The sequence below is a fragment of the Phyllobates terribilis genome, unplaced genomic scaffold, assembly GCF_046119375.1.
Source record: "Phyllobates terribilis strain yellow unplaced genomic scaffold, ASM4611937v1 Scaffold_8__6_contigs__length_399053987, whole genome shotgun sequence".
In the NCBI taxonomy this organism is placed as follows: domain Eukaryota; kingdom Metazoa; phylum Chordata; class Amphibia; order Anura; family Dendrobatidae; genus Phyllobates; species Phyllobates terribilis.
The window spans coordinates 108319980-108327015 of NW_027362768.1; the positions used below are offsets into that span (position 1 = coordinate 108319980).

Below are 7036 nucleotides of genomic sequence, written 5' to 3' on the forward strand. Positions count from 1 at the left end.
CAGAGGAGCGCCAACGGGAAGTTAGGGAGGTGAATAAGTGGCTAAAGAGTTGGTGCAAGGCAGAAGGGTTTGGGTTCATGGAGAACTGGGCCGACTTCGCGGTCGGCTACAGGCTCTACCGTAGGGACGGGCTGCACCTCAATGGGGAGGGTGCAGCGGTGCTGGGGAAGAAGATGGCTAATAGGTTGGAGGAGTTTTTAAACTAGAGACGGGGGGGGGGGGGACCAAGGAGATATGTGGGATGTGAGGCAAGTAAGGGGGAAGGGGAGAAGTGAATATAATGAGGGTGGAGAGGGGGGTGGGGATAGTACAGTTAGATCGTTAGAGAAGAATAGGATGCTAAATAACCCCAAAGTTTTATCTTGCATGCTGACCAACGCAAGAAGCCTGACCAATAAGGCGGATGAGCTGCAGGCGCTTATATCGGAGGAGAGGTATGACATCGTAGGTATAACAGACTTGGCTAGACGATAGCTACGACTGGGCGGTAAATTTAACAGATTATAGTTTATTTAGAAGGGACCGGAAACAGGGGAAAGGCGGAGGAGTCTGCTTATATGTAAAGTCATGTCTAAAACCCAGACTAAGGGAAGATATAGGAGAGGGAGAAGAGGGGGTCGAGTCCATGTGGGTAGAGATAGAGGGGGCAAAAAATAATAATAAAATATTACTGGGGGTCTGCTATAAGCCACCCAATATAACAGAGGAGAATGAAAATCTGCTATTAGGACAAATAGACAAAGTAGCAAAACATAATGAAGTGATTGTAATGGGGGATTTCAACTACCCGGATATTGACTGGGAAACAGAAACCTGTAGATCTCAGAAAGGAAAAAGGTTCTTGACAAATATTAAGGATAATTATCTCTCCCAACTAGTGCAGGAACCAACGAGAGGGAAGGCCGTGTTGGACTTAATATTGACTAATAGGCCTGATAGAATAACTGAGGTACAGATAGGGGGGCACCTAGGTAAAGCGATCATAATATTATCGACTTCAAAATGTCCTTCAGTAGGGTTATCAATAAGGGAACAACAAAAACATTAAACTTTAGGAGGGCGAAGTTTGATCAGCTGATAGAAAACCTTCAACTTATTGACTGGGACAAAGTACTTAATCAAAGGAATACGAATAGTAAATGGGAAACCTTCAAAAGAATTCTGAATACTCAGTGCGAGAGGTATATACCGTATGGGAATAAAAGGGCCAGAAATAAGAGGAAACCAATATGGTTGAACAAGAACGTAAAAGGGGCGTTAAATAGCAAAAAAGAGGCATTCAAGAGATTAAAACAGGAAAACAGTAAGGAGGCACTAATGTGTTACAAGGAAAAAACGAGAACCTGTAAAAAACAAATAAAAATAGCGAAGGAGGAAACAGAGAAACGTATTGCTAGGGAAAGTAGATCAAATCCCAAACTGTTCTTTACGTATATAAATAGTAAAAGGATTAAATCGGATAATATTGGACCGATAAAAAGTGAGGAAGGCAAAATCATAGAGAAAGATTAGCTTTATCCTCATCTATTAAATAATTTTTTTGACAACTTTCACAAAGGAAATAGAACTAACAGGAGAAATGAGAAGTGACAAGCTTAATCCTCCACTAAGTATGACAAATCTAACCCAAGCTGGGGTACAGAAACGCCTCAGTAACATTAAAATAAACAAATCACCAGGACCTGATGGCATACACCCACGGGTACTAAGGGAACTAAGTAATATGATAGACAGACCGTTATATCTTATATTTAAGGACTCGGACTGGGTCTGTACCACTTGATTGGCGACAGGCGAATGTAGTGCCAATATTCAAAAAGGGAGCGAAAAGTGAAGCCGGAAACTATCGGCCGGTGAGTCTGACGTCCGTTGTGGGCAAAATTTTTGAAAGCTTCATTAAAGAGGCAATTTCGGAGCATCTTGATGCTAATAATCTTTTAATCCCGAACCAACATGGATTCATGAGGAATCGCTCCTGCCAAACAAACCTGATTGACTTCTACGAGGAGGTTAGCTCTCGAGTAGATCAGGGGGAACCAGTGGATGTCGTGTATCTCGACTTCTCAAAAGCGTTCGATAGCGTGCCACATAATAGGTTGGTATACAAAATGAGAATGGTGGGGCTGGGGGAAAATGTCTGCAAGTGGGTAGCTAACTGGCTAAAGGATAGAAGGCAGAGGGTGGTTATAAATGGAATATTCTCAGATTGGGTAAGCGTCACTAGTGGGGTACCACAGGGGTCTGTACTAGGCCCAATGTTATTTAATATCTTTATTAACGACAGTCAACGGGATAAATAGTAAAATATCAATATTTGCAGATGACACAAAGTTATGTAAAACAATTAATACAAAAGAGGACAGTGCAGACCTACAGAGGGATTTGGATAAGCTGGGCAGGTGGAGCATTAAATGGCAAATGAGGTTTAACGAGGAGAAATGTAAGGTCATACATATGGGAAGGAAAAATGGAAGTCACCAGTACTCACTGAATGGGAAATCATTGGGGAATTCAGAGATGGAGAAGGACTTGGGCATCTTGATTGATAGAAAACTAAATTGGAGTGCCCAAAGTCAGGCCGCTGCTGTAAGGGCAAACAGGGTAATGGGATGTATCAGAAGAGGTATAGCTGCAAAGGATGAGAACATTGTTCTTCCACTGTACAAAGCACTGGTCAGACCACACTTGGAATACTGTGCTCAGTTATGGGCCCCAATATATAGAAAGGATATAAATGAGCTTGAAAAGGTACAAAGGAGGGCAACAAAATGAATAAAGGGAATGGAGGGACTGCAATACCCAGACAGGTTGGCAAAACTAGGACTATTCAGCCTGGAAAAGAGAAGGTTGAGGGGGGACATAATAAATGTGTACAAATATGTTAGGGGACAGTATAGAGATCTTGCCCGGGATTTGTTCAAAAGGAGGGATATTACGGTAACAAGAGGGCACTCACTAAGACTGGAAGAGAAAAGGTTTCAGCACCAGCATAGGAAGGGGTTCTTTACGGTAAGAGCAGTGAGAATATGGAATTCACTGAGTGAGGAGACGGTAATGTCAGATTCACTACACCAGTTTAAGCGGGGACTGGATGCATTTCTAGATACCAGGCAGATTTCAGCGTATACTTAAAAATAAAATAAAATAGTAGGTTGATACAGGGATTTATTCTGACTGCTGGTTTCAGAGTCGGGAGGGAATTTTTCCTCAGGTGAAGATTGGCTAAATCATTTGGGGTTTTTGCCCTCCTCTGGATCAACTTTAGCAATTACAGAACTAATAGGTCGAACTTGATGGACGCAAGTCTTTATTCGGCTTTACAAACTATGTTACTATGTAAAACCACATGTACTATGTGCAATATGTCAGAGGGTTTTTTTGTAGCCTCAACCCAATATAAGATCTCCCTCCTAAATACACAGCTCACATCACACCTCCTCTTAAATACATAGTAAGCTCATTAGTAGTCACAATAGGTTATCAGACATAACAGGGGGTCGCGCACTTTGGACAATGTGAATACTACCCTAGCACAAACCCCGAGTTCGCTCGTTTTGGGTTGTCACCTCTGGACATCCCCCTTTTATAAAGCCACAGGATCTCACACAGATATTTCTGAGTGTTGGTGGAATTTTTGAAGGTTGGGATCACATTTGAGTTGTGAATTTTTACTTTTCGTTTCTGGTGAGTATCAGAAATCAGCACGGTGGCTCAGTGGTTAGCACTGCAGCCTTGCAGCGCTGGGATCCTGGGTTCAAATCCACCAAGGACAACATCTGCAAGGAGTTTGTATATTCTCCCCGTGTTTGCGTGGGTTTCCTCCGGGTTCTCCGGTTTCCTCCCACACTCCAAAGACATACTGATACGGAACAAAGATTGTGAGCCCCAATGGGGACAGTGATGGAAATGTTTGTAAAGTGCCATGGAATTAAAAGCGCTATATGTGAGTAAAATAAATAAACAAAGCTTTTATTAAAGCACTCACTGATGTCTATGAAAATGTTTAATTTTCCATTATCCAGATGCCACTGTCATCTCTCAAAGGGGTTATCTGGATCTAACATATTGATGACCTCTGCAACATCTGATCAGTGGGGTCGGTACCCCTATCTCTGCAGAGATACAGTGGCACTCATTTGAAGATAAGCTGCAAAGGCTCCGCAATGTAAAGGAGCTGCTATATTCTGCTTTGCACATTGCTGATCGGTAGGCGCACCTGGTGCCGGACCTTCACCTGTCAGATATCGATGACGTATCCTGATAGGGGCATCACTTAGCCCTTTAATGTCTCAACTCCCCTCCATATTGTAAGGTTTCATCAGTCAGCATCTTCGGGCAGGGGGAATAAGGAGAGAGAATAGAAGGGGGTCCCGGGGGCTGGACCCCTATCATTGCAGCACCATATTGTCTTGTCCTAGGAGAAGCCATGATAAAACCTGTCCTTACTGCCATAAAGTATCGGGGATGTCCCAGAGCCCATCCCCCCATCTGATCACACACTGATCAATGGTGTGGCCTCGTTACTAATGCCCCTTGTGGGACCCCTCAGTGCACAGAAATGCAGATCCATGCCAGGTGCTGGGTACAGACCTTAGTTTAGTGTTAGAAGCGATTGACGCTCGCCCCAAACGCTGCCATCCCCCCCAGCCCCGGCAGTAGCGATGTCTGCACATAGGAGCGCTTTACATTTTTAGATTTTGGATGGATCTACGTTTCATCTTGTGTCAGTTTTTTTCGTAAAAAATAAATAAATCTGCACACGTGACCGCAGCCAAGATTGGGGCGCCTCTGCCACCGCACGATGGAACAAATGACCAATGTGATCTGTTCTCTGCAGATCACCCAGTCCAGCACCGGGAATAGCAGCCAGATCACACGGTCATTAATAAACTAAGTGAACCCCATCTCTTTTAAAGGGAAATCCACAGTATTCTGCTGTATGACAAGAGGGAGGTCACCTGGGGGAGAATCCCATACAGCTGGCGGCAGATTCCTGCCCATCTTATATAATCCCCGGCAAGGCTTTCCCTATTAAAGGGCTATTAAAGGGACACGGCTCCCAGAAAGTGCTGGCAGAACTACATGTCCCAGCATGCTGTGCGGCTGTCACACTGGAGGAGCCTGGCCGCAGGGTATCCGCACAGTATAGGAGATGCCGGGGTGCGGAGCAGGCCCGGGCGGCACAGCGCAGACTTCCTCCTCTCCAGGAAGAGCACCGAGCAGACGGAAGCACCAGCACCCCGACCCCGCCGCACCGAGCCCCGCGGCGGGAGAGCTGCCCACACATCCCCCCGTACCTTGGAAACCTTTCCCAGACCTCTCCGATCAGAGAAATCGTGCTCTTCCCATTCAGCCCCGCGTCACACACCGCCCGGGGGTAAGAGGTGAAGCCCAGAGCCGGTACAAGCCTCCTCCAGCACCGAGAGCCCGGACTCCCCGCCTCCGTACACACTGCGGCCGCTGCCACCATACACAGCCGTGACGTCAGCGCGCAGGCGCACAGCACTTTTAACCCTTTGCCTGCCTCTGGATCCTCGCCCCGCCTCCACCGACAGCCTGAGGGTCATGCCCGGGCCGGGGTCATGTGGGGATGTGCTCCAGGCTTAGAGCTATGTGGGTGACAGAGCCCCAGTCGTCCTCCCCTTTAACTTGTCATTTTTTGCCTTTGCATTATGAGCTGCAGTTTTTATTGACATCTTTTTGACATTTAATTTTTTTTATTTCCGTTTTGGTGTTCACCTTGTAGGATAAATATTATAATAATTTTCTAGTAATTTCTAGAAATATGTTTTTAGATTTTATTTACGTTCCATTAAAAAAAAAGGCGAGAGGGTTAATTTAAAGTTTTTCATTCCCTGAATGATGAAAATATTGTTTCGCCCGACGATCGAGCAGTCTGCACGTTTGTCTGGTGACCGGCAGCCGATATAGACTGCGGTGATTATAGTGAAACGAGCAATTCGAGGAACAGTCCTAGTAATGGTGCAGTGTAAAGGGACCTGAAGTGATCATGGAGGCGTCCTAACTGACCTTTATCCCAGGGAACGGGAATGTCATCAGGTCAGGCATTGTAGGTTTTATCTTAAAATGAGCCAGGTAAATATTTAGGGAAGAATATATGACATTTCGTTCCCTGCGCAGTATCTTGGACCTTACAAAAATATCCTGAAAGTGTTATTTTCCATGCTATGAAGTGATGTCAGCCATATTCAGGTTCTTGTGATAGCAGCACCGGAAATAAATGACTGCGGCTCGTCAGCAGAACTATGGCTCTGCTAATCATTTGGCCAGGAGCTACCGTATATCTCCTGACTCCTCTATACACAGGGCACTGATATTGGGGGCATTGCTAAGGGTGGGCTTACATCACTCAACTTATAGTATTAAGTGACTATTGGTTAGCTGTTTGCTGATCGGCGGTTATTCAGTAGCCTGCTCAGATGGTCCAACTGCGTTTCAGTAATAGATCGTTCCGTGCGTACAGACTTTCATTGTTCTCGGCAGCAGAGGTGTTGCTCACACAGGACAACGTGCTACCGAGGATGATGATTTTTAAGCCTATTTAAAAATAATTTCGCCTGATCATATTTTAGTTTATTAAGTGACCATTAGCTTGTTTAGACTGCACTAATATTGGGAAATGAGTGTTGCTAGGAACGCCTGTTGTCAATAATCGGCCATAAATCCGACTTAAAGGGGTTGTCCTGTCCAAAATGATAAGTCTGCAGTCACTCTGTGTGACTGCAGACTTATGAATCCCCTCAGCGCACGCACTGTACTCTGCGGGGATTCACTGGTTTCTGAGCCGGGATCGGAGGGTATGTATAAGTTAGGCCACGGCCCCACTATCAGTATTTGGTCAGTATTTTTTCTCAGGAGTGGGAGCCAAAACCAGGAGTGGGTGATAAATGCAGAATTGGTGACTTGTTTCTATTATACTTTTCTCTGATTGTTCCTCACCTGGTTTTGTCTCCCACTCCTGAGAAAAAATACTGACCGAATACTGACCAAATACTGATAGTGGGGCCATGGCCTT

The 7036-nt window shown here is 45.1% G+C and overlaps 1 protein-coding gene across 5 annotated transcripts in view; it reads right to left on the bottom strand.

The window, feature by feature from the left end:
* EVI5 (ecotropic viral integration site 5) overlaps positions 1-5522 on the bottom strand; it is a 156216-nt gene extending 150694 nt beyond the window's left edge. For 4 of the 5 annotated variants that reach the window (XM_073643196.1, XM_073643195.1, XM_073643192.1 and 1 more), the window contains exon 1: positions 5298-5522. The gene's annotated coding sequence lies outside the window, so the exon portion shown is untranslated. The remainder of the gene's footprint in view (positions 1-5297) is intronic. The other variant, XM_073643197.1, reaches the window with a different exon arrangement.
* Positions 5523-7036: the final 1514 nt, after the last annotated feature.